This window comes from Cryptotermes secundus, unplaced genomic scaffold, assembly GCF_002891405.2.
Source record: "Cryptotermes secundus unplaced genomic scaffold, Csec_1.0 scaffold721, whole genome shotgun sequence".
NCBI classification, from domain to species: Eukaryota; Metazoa; Arthropoda; class Insecta; order Blattodea; family Kalotermitidae; genus Cryptotermes; species Cryptotermes secundus.
Window position 1 is genome coordinate 484,693 of NW_019733845.1, and position 14,844 is coordinate 499,536.

At 42.1% G+C, this 14,844-nt stretch overlaps 1 protein-coding gene across 1 annotated transcript in view; it reads left to right on the forward strand.

Moving 5' to 3' along the window:
- The first annotated feature begins 593 nt into the window (after positions 1 to 593).
- LOC111868260 (rho GTPase-activating protein conundrum) overlaps positions 594 to 14,844 on the forward strand; it is a 94,647-nt gene continuing 80,396 nt past the window's right edge. Inside the window, exon 1 of the mRNA XM_023858745.2 lies at positions 594 to 1,090. The gene's annotated coding sequence lies outside the window, so the exon portion shown is untranslated. The remainder of the gene's footprint in view (positions 1,091 to 14,844) is intronic.

Here is a 14,844-nt window from a genome sequence, read left to right on the forward strand (position 1 = left end):
AGATCAAAGGAAAGAAACCAAATTCCAATGGTTACAGGATCAAAATGAAATAAATTTAATCTGAACAATATAAGACATGAGGCCAGCAGGCATTTCAGTAATAAAAAGTGGAAATATCTGAAAGACAAAAGTAATGAGCTTGCAATGAACAGTAAGAACAAGAACACTAGAGACCTGTATCAAGGAATAACTTGACTTTAAGAGGGGTTATCAGCTTAGAAGTAACTTAGTGAAGGATGAGAGTGGTGATCTGCTTGCAGATTCCCGCAACATTTTGAATAGGAGGAACTACTACTCTCAGTTATTGAATGTACATATGGTCAATGATGTTAGGCAGATAGAAATGCATGCAACTGAGCTTTTAGTACCTTCTGCTTGAATAAGTTCCGCCAGAATTTTATCACCACCTGGCGATTTATACCTTTTCAAATTTGCAATTGCACTTCAAAACTGAAAAGGACATTGCAAATTTGAAAAGGTATAAATCACCGTAATTTGGCCATCTGTTTGTAGATGGCGTTTGATGCGACTAGGCAGAAACTGTTTAAAACAAGCAAACAAGCTTCATGCGTGCTGCCGTGCTACTTTGGTGTCGTTTGGTGGCGACCCGTATGTGGTTGGCCGTCGGTCGTTGAATACGTTAGGCACGGGAAGCGGCATAGAGAGGATAGAGAGCATAGAGAGAGAGCGAATGGTGTGTTTGTGTATGTGTAGTCGGTGTAGTAGCTGCGGTAAAGTACGTGTGTGTAAACTGTTCTGAAAAGCTGTGTGTAATTAATTTATTCGCGTTCCGTTTGTCTGATGCAGTATTGTAGATAGACTTTTCATAGTTTCTTTTTCCTTGTTTGAAATTCGAATGTGAGAATATGACTGCGTCTGATTGAAATTGGTATATACTATATGGCTTGACAAGTGGATTCTATTGGATTTATGTAATGCTCAGCAACTAAGGTTTGTGTGGTGCCATACCTAATAATCTAAGTCCACAGTTTACACATTCAGTTTGAGTTGGAAGACTGCTGTGTGACATTAGAACAAAAGGAATACACATGTGAGGCAGGAGCGGCCGAGTCTGTTGCCTAGATTACAGGTAACGAATTGATCAGTGTAACGTAAATATGTTCACTTTTTCTTGTCCATTGTAGTATACGTTTTAAGAAATTATGTGCTCGTATCAAGTGTATGAGTGTTTGATAAGTCTCTAGTTTCCAACAAATTCCGCAGTCTGAAATTTCGTATATATATATGGTACCAATATGTGTGTGTGTGTGTGTGTGTGCGTGCCTGTATATATAGTATATACTGCTCTAATCAACGCAGATCCTGTTATCAAAAATACAACTGTTGTTTACATTGCGGAGGCTCACCCTTTCCATATGCAGGCCCGTTGTCTTGTTTTTTCTGCAATCTGTAATGTGTAAGAACCCACATGTAAACAACCGAAGAGGGGTGTTGCTTAGACAAGTGGACGACGCCCCTTATGAGGTGGAATTAGGAGTTTTATATAGTTAAAAATTTTAACGACTTTTAATTGATTTTAAATGGAGTAAACTGTACATGTAAGATTTAACGCACAACAGTTGAGTGCAATTATAATATTTTAATTACGAAATGTTCAGTTACGCACGTGTGTAATGGACAATACTCAGTGTAGTGTACCAGGTGTGGCATAATGGGACACCTGAGGATGAGCGCTTGGGGCCGAAACAAGTTATGTTAATAGCTAAAGCAAATGTGAATGAAGAAATAAATAGTCGCATTGTTGACGGAAAATTGTATGTAAACAAGGCTGAATACAGTAATGCAACAGGATGCTTGAATACAAGATTATGCAGCGTCCATTGAAACATGAAGATGGTTCATCAATGGTTTGTACGTTAAGGTTTTGGAAACAGTCGATCGTGGCGTCTCTGATTCTACTATTCAGGCATTCACCTGGGTGGAAGTGTGAAATAAAACATGCTGTAAGAAAACCCCAATTGAAGAGAGCACTTTGGAGACGCAGACATAGATCGGATGGGGTAACATTAAATAGATATTAGTGAAATAGGGTGTGAAGATTCCCAGTAGCGCATTTTTGTGAACACCGTCTAGAACTACCGCGTTCCATAAAGGCAGCGAATTTCTTAATCATCGTCTTCTCAAAGACCCCATGAGTTATATCCTCTTTCGACCTACCAGAGTTTTACCTCCATGTCCTCTGTACTTCACGTACCCTTCAAGTTGCAGTACCTAGGTTGCGACAGCTTTCTCTTGTACCTTTGCTATGAAAATAATAAAAACATCTATAGCCAGCAGTCTGCACTCTCATTTAAAGTCGTGAAATCGCTAGGGCCTTACCAGTAGGGTTGAAGAAATTTGTTCTCTACAAATTAGGAACACATTTTTACCGCAGCCCATGTAACGTACTAGTAAGCAGGGGTTGTTTCCACAGTAGAGTTGGTGGGGTATGCCCTGTTTCTGGTTGCTGATTCAGGCTGTCACGGTGGCTGACTGCCGATGTCAACTGTTCGTGGTGTTGTCTGCATCCAGTGTCTTGTAACAGTGAATCTCTTATGTAGGTCTGTAGTGCAGTATCTCACCATACTCTAAATCATGTTCTCGTCTCTTTACCGCAATGATCTTGATTAATTGTGTTGTTATTTGATTAACGCGATTATTAGACGTTTATTTACATTTGTTATTTATCTGTTTATAAATCGTATCATTAGTTGCACCATCTGCCCATTGCATAAGTCATGGTTGTGTCTTATATTATGTTGTATGTATTTGTCTAGTACTGACAACGCGGTGTTTAAGTAAAAAAAAAATTAAAGATGTTCAGACGCCAGCCTGGCTGTATGTGTTACAGATTTTGCATTCATTTTTCTTTGAGAAGGAAAGTTTGAAGAGACGCCGCACAGGTGCAGTGGTTTCCAACTGTTATAGATGCTTTAAAGTGCATATCAACCAGAAACATATTTAAGAAATTATGACATATTAGATTAGTTTAAATATTCCGGTCACTGGAGGGTGGTGCTATATAATTTCTGTGACATTATTAAAATGGATCTTAGACAAATGGATAGGGCAGTATGGACTGGATTCATCTTGCCCAACGTAGGGACCAGTGAAGGGCTTTTTTGGTCACGGTAATGAACTTTCGGGTTCCGTAAAATGTTGGGAAGTTGTTGGGTAGCTGTTCAACTGGCGGCTTCTCAACCATGGACTTAGTTAGTTAATGAGTCCTATGAACAGGATTAATGGAGTGCGCAAATATAGACGATATACTTACTGTATGTAAGGAAAATGGTGCCCATTCATCTTCGAAACTGCTTGACAGATGTCTGTGAATTTGTAATTGAGGGGATGTACATGAAAAGTTGTTCGGCAAATGTAATTCTGGTTTATATTGGTTCAGTTCTTTTGAACTCCTACCCAGGGCTGTAGTCAAGCGAGGGCAGCGCACTATTGTTTTCTGAGCACCGGAGCACCTCCCCAGGCACTTATTTTAAAGATGCTGGTGGGAAGCACAACATTCTTACAGCATGTTTAATCTCCGACTTCTTAGATGGAAGCGTCAGCTTATTAAATACGTGTATATGGTTTGTTCGCTCAAATCTGCGTTTGAAACTGCCAAGCCGTCGTTAAGAAACTCTAACGGCGCGAGTGCGGTTGCTTTCAACTTGGAACAGCACGCAGACCACCCTGGCACTTTTATTTAGGACTACAGTTCTGCTCGTACTTCGCATGGCGTCCAAACGAATTTATACATTTTCTAAAATGGCTAATCATACAGAGGACTTTGGAGATGGCTTGAAATTTGCATCTCAGTAACATAGAGTTTTTGTTTAAATATTTTGCAATGCGGTTAATAATTAATGAAATAAAACGAAAAATAATTGCAGACGCTATGTAGTACCTGTAGTTGTGTTCTGAGGCTTCAGAGTTACTGTTTGCTTGCTTATTTTATTACTGGCCGTACGCTCCTGTAAGAACAGTGACCAGCTGTACGACAGATACCTGTTGTTCTCAGTTCTTTGCCGTTTGCTTCCATCTTTTTTTTTATTATTTTATTTTTAGTTCTCGCAAATCATTCTTTTGTTAATAGTGTCCGAAGTTACCCTTCCGGCATCCATCGTCGAGTTTCTTAATACACACTGTTTTGCAAGGTGTGTTTGTCTTACGCGAGACCTCAGACGCGGGAATCAACGCACAATTTCTCGTGACTGCCGCCCTTCGTCCTATCCAGCATGGGTGATTCTGCCAGCTTATATCCCTGCTAACATAACTCTCCAAGTGATAAAGGCACGCACTCCTTCCCGCCATTCATCGTATGAGGAAAAAATAGTAAAGTCTTCCCTGTGCCTACCTAATTAAGCACTGCGCCATGGAGACGTATGAGGGAGTGGTTGTATACATCCGCGTCTTCTTGACGTTGGATATTGGATGACCTCCACTGGTTAGAGGTGAGTGGTCAGCTTCACGGCCCGGCCGCCTTAACCCCGAGGAAAGAGCCCACTGGGTAGGAGGTTGGGTGGACCTCAGAGCCGGCCTGGACGCTGTGGAGAAGAGAAAATTCTAGGCCGTACAGAGACTCGAACTCCGACCTCTCGGTCGTCCAGCTCGTAGCCAGTCGCTATACCGACTGCGCTAACCTGGCTCCCACCACATGAGGGTAGGAACAGTATATTCATATCTGCGTTAAATTCACATCGAAACGAATGAAGTTTGCAGACTCAACAAAAATCTCATTTGTCAGATTATGACGGATAAAGTAGGTTTATCTTATAATCCCGTCCATGAGAACTAGGCACGTCATATTTAATTAATTACGAGGCAGGATAAAAGAGTCGTCTTTCGTTCTGTGCGGTTCGTAGGCCAAACAGATGCCAGCAACTGGTGATTCTGACGCATGCAAAACTGATATCGGCGCCAAACTGCGAAGTGCATGCGGCTCGTTGGCATATTGAAACGTAAACAGTGGTGCTCCTTGATTCTGAAAGACGGAGCACCACAATTATCGAGCAGTTGGTAATGATAATGTAAATAGTGACACCGCAGCATTGTTAGCACCACAGTTTGCACACGTGACGCATTTCCTGGCGCTTCCCTTTGCGATTGTCATTAAACAGTGAGTTCGTAATACGCCGAGTTTCTGGAACCCCCCCCCCCAGAATTTATGTTTACAGGTCATTAGAATTACAAACCAGATGTCTGATATTACGAAATTCAAAAAGTATTACCATCTAGCTATTTCTCAAAACCGTGAAAATTAAGATAACAGTCATCATACCAGTTGTTTCGTGTAACTGACTGACTAGTTTCGCATGCAAGTTCATCCTTGAAAATTTTGTAGTTACGGAGCTGATCTTTACTTTCTTCTATGCTTGAGATAAGTTGGAAAGGAGAAGATGAGCATGAATTACATGCAGTCTGTAGTAGAAATCTACGAGTCAGCACCGATAATACAGAAGACCGACATTGGACACTACCCTAAGAAAATTTCCTCAAATAAGAATTGCACATAGTAATGAGATCTATTCTTTATGTTATATTTAATATTATTCTTTTAGCTATTTTTTGTACAAGCCGGTTTTGAGAACATTAAACTTCGATTTAAATTTCAAGTAAATCAGAAATGATCACAACTTTCGTTGTGTATTCATACAAATCAAGAATAATATTGTATATTCAGAGGTCAGTCCAGATGCAGGAAAACCTTTTTTTCCAACGCATATTTGCTTATATACACAAAAACATACATACAAGTTGAACGCGGGAAATGTGAATATACGCCCTGGTACACCCAGCACGCACTTCAGCTTTCCCTTCTAATCTCCCCAGCACTAATCCGGCCGGTTCTCACGGTCTCTTCGCTTGCGGATTTCTTATATTTATTTCCTTCTACCCTGAAGATGGAGGCGATACGTTCCTCCGAAACGTCGGTTAACACCGCAGATACACGGTGCCAAATCCCAGAAGACTGCTTTCTTCATAGTCACCGCCGTGAAAGCCTCAAATCTTACATAGTTAAACCCTCTGCTTGCGTACATCAGTATCACTCACAATTTATAGGTATATAATTTACAATAAAACATAACATTTAAGATACAGCATTTGTATTCATCACGTTATAATGTTTCATATACAAGATGTAACTACAAGGTGCTGACAAACTTTGGGCACCATTTCGACATACCATAACATACAAAAAATGTCTATATCAACATGTATCCGGAAACATTTAATTTGTGAGCTATAGCTGAAATTGTGAGTTTATATTAAGTGCTCAAAATGTCCTCCATGAGATTAAGCGCTCGCCTAGACTCGTCTCATCATGGACCGCCGCATCCATTCAGGGATGCCGAGGTAGTCTCACAGGCATCTACAGTAAGATGGTGAAGTGTCTCTTCCTTGTCAAGAGGAGCTGCATACAAAAGGAATGGTGTTTAAGTGTCCCCGCAGGATACATTCCAGTGTATTCAAATTGACGATCGTGGAAACCACGCAGTGGGTCCTCGTCTACCCATCCATCCGTCGTGATAGGTATTATTGAGAACACCCCGCAGAGTACGGCTAATAGGTCACGACAATATTCTTTTAACTGTAAGTCGCAAACTAAACGTTTCCGGACACATGTTGATGTGGATATTTTTCGTTTTTTTAGTATGTGGAACTCTTGCCCAAAGTGTGTTCGCACCTTTCATTTACATTCTGTGTAGTATGGTACGTTGGTTGGGTTCAAATGCCGCACTTTGACAGTTTATTTGAGCTCGTAACCTTAGCTGGTTGGCTTATTTTCAACTCTTCTGCTATTCGAACGTCACAAGTTTCATAGGCCCTACATAGTGTACCATATAGATCCCTTGTAGGCGACGACCGCGGAATAAAGAAGTATACGGCAACCGTTACTGAGTAACGGCTTCGCAAACAAACATGTACCCGCGACAAAAGTCGAACTACAAAAAATATGGGCAGCATTTTCTACGCGGTCCGTGCCGAGGTGTTACAGGCAGGACAAGTGTAGACTACGTAAGATAGGCATGATCAGCTTTGTAAATCCTGGACTGACAGAGGACTTGTGTACAGTGCAAAAGGGATAATTTCCTGTAACATGATACGTATATGTGCGTAACGTTCACTTGACTAAGGGCCGGGCAATATTCATAACAGACAAACCCATCTTCTCGTCAGAGGAGATCTTGCTTATAGACTATGACCGCAAGAGTTCGTTGAAAAATGAATTGGGAAGCTTGGTTCGCAGGATTAACGCTGAAAACGTTATTAAATTCGGATTTGTATTGGAATAAAAGTAATTTCTACATTAAAATTGAAGCTTTATTGAAACGTTATATATATATAAGGTTAATAAGGTATATACATATGTATTCTATGACATATATTGACGAAGTTGTTGAAGCCATGGTTGCTGTACAAGGTTGCAGATTGCAGGACAAGTCTTCATGTCGTGTACTTATGCGTCATTGTGACGGAACCACGGCCATAAACAAAAGAATGTTAATGAAACGCTAATACTGCGTAAATACCCCCCGATGGTGTATCCCCCTTGTGGTGGTGGGGCGTGCGTGACTCTGACCTGGAGACCTATGCCGGCGGTAGTTTAACTACCGGTAGGGTTATCCATGCCGGAAAGATCAAAGGGTAGAGTCCAGACTAAGAGAGATACCCTGGTCCTCCAGGTTTGCACACGCAGTGGTTGTGGAGACTGGTTGTAGAGGAGGCCAAGGCTCACCTCCCCTCAGTCTGTATCTATATGTGTATCTCCTGTCATTGCTAGGCAGTGGCTCGGTAAAAGCCTGCTTATCTTTGCTAGGCAACGGCTAGGTAAAAGCCTGCTTATCTTTGCTAGGCAACGGCTAGGTAAAAGCCTGCTTATCTTTGCTAGGCAACGGATGGGAAAAAGCCTGCTCATCTTTGCTAGACAACGGCTCGGTAAAAATATTACAACGAATGCACACACAACAACAGAAGAATTGTTAGACGTGTCGCTCTCTTTCCAGAACTACTCTTTTTAATTTTAAAATCTTTGAAGTTCATAAACTTGCTAATTCAGCCGTGCTGCATCTAGTTGTCAAGTGTGAGTGTTTGTTTCACTGATGTTTGGATATCGGCTCGTGCTGTATCGGTCTGTTCTCTGTGTTTACACATTTATATTCTGTATAATCCGCGACTGAGTCAGCAATTTAACGACATTTTATAGATGTTAGAGGATTTAAAATTAAAAACAAGAAGTTCTGGGAAGAACTGATGGCCTACACTCCTTTGATACAATACGAACCGCACATAAAACGACGCTTGCAACAATTCTTCGTTGCCGCGGAGAAATCGTCGATTGATTAGCTACCAACGATAGGAAGGATACACACACAGAAACACTGATGGAAAGGCGTTATGAAGTATGCCGTTGAGATGAGCTCTGTCATGATATACATAAAGAATGGTTTAGGCATTCAGAGTTGATGGGGGAGGAGAATGGAGGTCGCATAGGCCTACCAGGAGAGTAAGCTAATAACGAGTTCACACGCGGCGTACTAAGACGACAGTGCAGCAGGTTTAGCAAGACTGTATACGCCTGATGATGGCCGAACGAGGCCGAAAATAAGTGTCGCTATAAGACGATAGTTGCACGTATTTACGAAAGGCATCAGTACTAGTGCAGCTGGGTGCTGAAGTACAAAATGATGTATGGCCTCTTTATGCTGAGGCAGGAACGTACGGCAGAAGTGGCTAAAATGTGCTCAAGAAAATATTCAGATTTAAGAGGGATTAAGTAAGTAGGTAATCTGTGGTCTAGTGGTCAGATTTCCTGGCTACAGATCCAGAGGTACCGGGTTCTATTCCAGGCGCTACCAGGATTTTGAGAAGTAGTGGGTCTGGAACGGGGTCCACTCAGCCTCATGAGGATAATTGGGGAGCTATTTCAAGGAAATAGCGGTTCCGGTCTAGAAAACCGGAATTAACGGCCGTGGGGATTCGTTGCGCTGCCCACGCGACACAGTCTCTCCGCTAAAATTGGCACTAACTTCGCCGACAAGCCTCGGTCGCTTGGTCGGTATAGTTCGCTTGTGGACTAAAACCATGGAGTTTTTAGTTCTTTTAGATAATTTAAGATGTTACCAGCCCAGAAACTTCGTGATTTAAACAATTCACCGAGTTAAATCAAGCAGGTCGTCGCCTCTCAGAGACTTTGTATTGTTCAATGTTTGCTCCTCCTGTAAAACTGTCCCTCTGCTAGATGTGCACAGCTGCTAATGTTGTTTGCAGGGACGTTGACGTACTCGGAGCCAGGAACGTTCTTCTCAATGGTTTCTTTCGTAATATGCTATGCTGTCTACGTCAGTCTGATATTAACTCTGTACAAGGTTGGTGCATTGCTAACTGTATGAAACTCAACTTCAGTAAAACTGAAGTTATATCTTTCTCCAGGAAAACCAACGTACTGATCTACTATTGTAAACTTTGTCAATCGTCCATAGCCCTGACCGACACTATAAAAACCTCGGAGCGTTTATTGATGCTAACTACATTTCCATGACCAGGTCAATTACATTTTCTCTCACTGTGTTAAACTGTTGGGTCTAGTTTTTTTTATTGCTAGTGGGGTGGGACTAAGTCCCTTGTACTGCGGCCACTTCTGGCCTATTGCACCAACCCCAGATGATAGGTGAGGGTGATTTTGGAGCAATTGGTGGAATGAAGATTGGCAGGGGAAAGCGAAGTACTCGGAGAAAACCTGTCCCAGCGCCACTTTGTCCACCACAAATCCCACTTAACCAGACCCGGGATCGAACCCGGGCCGCCGCGGTGGGAAGCCAACAACTAACCGCTTGAGCCATGGCGCGGCCTTGTGTCTAGTTAGTAACATTACTTTTAATTTCTCATCTCTAGACTGTATGCTCAGATGGTACACTGCATTGGTTAGATGTAAGCTTGAATATGCGTCCGTTGTCTGGAATTCGATTACTTGAACTGATGCCAACAGCTGGAACGTACCCAGCAGAGGTTTGCGGTCCTCTGCTTTAATCGTTTCTATCCTGAAGTCCATTACAGTTATTCTCTTGCTGTGGGGGAGCTAAAATTGCATACTTTACGTACTAGGAGACATCGCCTTGATGCTCTCTTTCTTACTGAAGTTTACTTTGGCTTGAAATTCTGCCCTTCTGTTCTGGAAACTGTTGGTCACAGATTTCCTGCTCGGTATATCAGAGACTTTACATTGTTCAGTGTTTGTTCCTCATCTAAAAATTGTCCCTCTGCTAGATGTGCAGCAGCTGCTAATGTTTCAAGGTAATAAGGCGTTAAAATTTATTTTTGTGAAATAAGGTGTGAAGGTTGGTAGTTCATTCATCTGGATCAGGACAGGGCTAATGCTTTTGAACATGGTAATGAGCCTTAGGCTTCCGTAAGGGTACGGAATTTCTTGCCTGTTGAATACCTATCAACTTTTCAATGAAGTTTCTGCAACATAGATAATTATGATGCAACAGAAATGTAACAGGTGTGTCACCAAAAGTATATATTTGTAAATGTAGTGTTTTACATGCTTGTCTAATTTTAATTTTGTTGTCTATCATTGTGATCAGATGTTACTGCCAAAGAACATCTGTATTCAGCTTAAGAAATCAGCAGTAATATACACATGCCACGCAGTTAGCAAGTTTCTAAAAGAGAGTATGCCTAATACAGTATGGAACCAACTCGACACATTTCATGTACAGTTACTATATGCATGCACATGTATAAATATTTATTGTTAGTATAGCTCATGTTCGTCAATCAGACGCATTTGTAGTGGAGAATGAATGGATGTGATAATTCAACCATAGCTGTGACACATCATGAAAGGCTACAGGGTTTACTGACCTGTATTTTATATTTCGAATAGCTGTTTTGAACGAAACACGTGAAACGGATATTCTAGTCCTAGTTTATAACATTTTGAATCTTTGATATACCGTAAAAACATCCCGTTATGTTGGTACTTGCGGAGAGGCACTGGACGAGGTTATTTCATAGCCTGCAGGTAGGTCGAAGAGTAGAAGGAAATTCATTACTGCTTCTACTTGGTCACATGTACCGCTGCTTCCACGCTGTGGTGACATCTTAAAGTGTTCTCTACATTTTTCATGTGAAACTTACCTTCGTATTTCCTTAATAGGCATCGTTACCGCTAATGGGCAGCTGTGGTGCTCAGGAATGGAATTCTTGGCCTGACCATCATCCAAGCTCGCGACGGGCTCCCAGGCCAGTGTTTTTCATCCCATGTGGCGGCACACTGAAATATGTAATTCAGTATATCACCGAAGGTTGGTTAAGGTTAGGTTGTCTCTGTTTAATTGATTAAGCACTATCCCATGAAGACGGAAGGGAGAGTGGAGGTATAGCTCCACTCTAATTTACCTTGGCACTAGAGGTGAATGGTCAGCTTCACGCCCCGGTCGCATTGCCACTGATAACATACACCCTGATACCCGTTGGAGTGAAGGTTATGTGGGCCCCGAAGCCGGTTTGGACCCTGCGGACAGGAGAGGACCTTCCTCTACCGGGAATCATACTTATACCGTTCTGTTCAGAATACTTTTGTCTTTATGTCTTCTGCCGAAGAACCTACAACAGGATAGGCCATATCAGGCATGTTCAACGCGTCGATCGCGGGACGATTTTTGGTCGATCTCATAGGCCTATAAGGAAATTATACGTGAAAAGCATGTAAATTCACTTGTAATATAATAGGATTATATTCAGATTCTGAAGGGAAGATACGCGTTTGTTATTCCTGTTTTTCTGTACTTTCAATGTACGTATGTTGCTTTTACAACAAACATCATGTGTCGTGTTATTTTTACTTAAAGCGAGGTACGACGATAGGAGGGGGTGGTAGATCACTGGCAGTTTTGACACTAAAAAGTCGATCACAACCTGTTTGAAGTTGGACATGCCTGGGCTATACGAACCAGTCCCATTTTGTGTTAGTGCTGGTATCCGGATATAGGGACTAGCTCTATCGACTGGGCCCAACCAAATAGGCTTTCGCCAGAAGACGGAGACACCAGCATCAACACAAGATACGATATATAAATTAATCCTATCTTATCTTCATGATTTATTTAAACCGTCTTGCAGTGCATACACTCATCTATCTCCTTCTCTCACTCGCACTACATGTTTCGGCATAAAAATGCCATCTTCAGGTGCTTACTCAATCCACGCCAAACTAGTTCATGCAATGAACAGGACGCTAAAATATAACAATATCTTATCTTGTTTTGGTGCTGATGTCCGGAGATAGGGACTAGCTCTATCGACTGGCTCCAGACCAATAGGCTTTCACCTGAAGACGGAGACAGAATTCAGTGTCTGAAACTTGCGTTTAAATAGAAAACAGGACTACGGATAATGTCAAAGAACTCAGTAATTGTATAAATGTACCAACGCCACAATTTGAACCGGGAAGCTTCCGATTGTAACGTGGCAGTGTTAAGCACTACAGCACATCACAATATTCGATGAACTTAATTTCGATTTGGTCTTAATCAAGGGCGCTTCCAACTCGTTATTTCTGACCTTGCAGCACTTGGCCTCTCGTGAGGCAATGACAGATCCAGCAATGGAAATTAGCTTCTTCATTACACTCCACTGCGCACCTGTGGACCTGTTTTTTAAGTTACTTTTGTTCCTTTTTAAGAAAGCAAATCGAGAGCGAACGCGTTGCGAAAGTAAAGGAACGTCCGCGCTCTGATGCTTAACAGCCCATTGCTCCTTACCTCCAGAACAACAGTACTCAGAAACAAACGCATCGGCAACGACAGAGCGAGCGAGTTCTGGACTTCTGAATTTATACGCAGTTAAATATGTAGAAGGCCGGTCACGGTAGCCGAGCGGTCTAAGGCATATACTGTCTTCGCTCGCTCGGAAGCCGGGGTCGTGGGTTCGAATCCCACTCACGGCATGGATGTTTGTGTACAGGTAGAGGCCTTGCGACGAGCTGATCACCCGCCCAAGGAGTCCTACCAAATGTGTATGATCTAGAAAAACCGAAGTGAACGGAGAAGTTCATGGAGGTAGGCCTAGGCCCACTGGGGCTGTAGTGCCAAGGAAAAAAAAGTATGTGGAAATCATTAGAGTTACTTGTTACAGGAGATGCAGCATCCTATTAATCTTATTGATACGAGTACGAATGTGTTGGGTACTTTAATGTTTTCCAAGTGAGTTCTCTGTGGCTATGTACGCCTCGTTAGCCTTCACGCTATGTATCATAGGAATAAATCTGACATTGTAAAGTTCATCACATTACAAAGTCATACATCATACCGTTATATTCCTTTAAGCATACCTTATACATGCCATGTTCAAATAAGTTATAAACCTTCGTGACAATCCCAAGTTAAGTGGGCCCCTTGTCACACGGCATGGCGCCTCTTCAGGTGGCGGATGAAGGAAATAGCCTCCGAGTATGGACGGCAATTGCAAATATGTTGAATAAGTAGCAGTGGATAGCCGGCAGTGGGTGGTCCTACTGCTTGGGGTTTGCCGAGGGACCAACAAGGCCTCACCATAAACAAAAATCCCAACGGTACATAATGCTATCCATGGCTTCGGGCTTGCAAGATACTTTGGAATGACGCAAGGAACAAAAAATGTTTGTAGTATTTGAAATGTGGAATGTAAATGTGCCAAAAGGGCAGGCACGTGCAGGAAGTAAGGAAAGCCTGAAGGAACGATATCACCTGGGTGTGGAGTGGGGATTATATTAAAATGGATCTTAAGGAAGTAGAACGGGAAATATTAGACTGGAACCATCTGAAGGACAGAGACCATTGCCGGGCTCTTGTGAACACGGTAAGGAACCTTCGGGCTCCGCAAAATTCTGGGAATATACACGTATGTATTGACTAGCTGAACAACTTTTGGGTTCTCAAGGCATGTGTTCGACGGGGGTAGTTAATTGAAGGCCTCTAGGCCATATTTATATTAGCCTCTAACTTTCTGTACGATGAACCGGTTTTGATAAGCAGGATCAGCACCGTGAGTCTCATACAGCACAGGAGTTCAGCTGAACAATCCGTGTGTTGGTTTCGGAGGTGCCATATGAAAACTAACAGATACAACCCCATTATCATTTCAGTTAATGCAAGTCATGTAAAGAAGATACAAATCTGAAATCAGTGATTCGTCTCCTATACTGTTGTTTGTACATCCTACAGGTGCAAGGACTCCGTGCATGGAGGACACGATCCCAGGTCCTTATGAAGTCATATCACAGAAACATGCAGACTGATACGGCATTGGAACCCACGACGCCGGTGGTGGTTGATGATCCCTTTACTATCTTGACACAGGGATCGAAAGTTATACTGTTCTAGGCAAACGGAAATGCTTGCTTAAGTGTTAAGTGCTCTTATGCTAACCTTTAGGCATATTTTTCTGTTATACGAGTCCTTGTCCACAGTAGGACTGCTGAAGTATTTAGGGATGGAAGCAGGATTGAAATAGAGCTCACTACGTCGCCTGAGCTGATGTTAGAAGAGGTGATTTCGTTTAGTTATCGAGTTGGACAGGGTATTCAGGTTAACGTTCACAAAATTGGAAGTCACATTTTTCAGTATACATTACTCGTGTATTATCACTTTTTAAACAGCCTGTGTGTGTGTATATATATATATATATATACAGGGTGTCCCAGGAGGAATGGACCAAACTTCGGGATGGTGTTCCTTATGTTAAAGTATGCTGATATAACCCAAAACACCTATGTCCAAAGTTGAACGGTTACGGAGATAATGGCCAGAGAAGTGTCAAACTTTGACCGGCGTTGCACACTTGTTGATTACAAAATACATA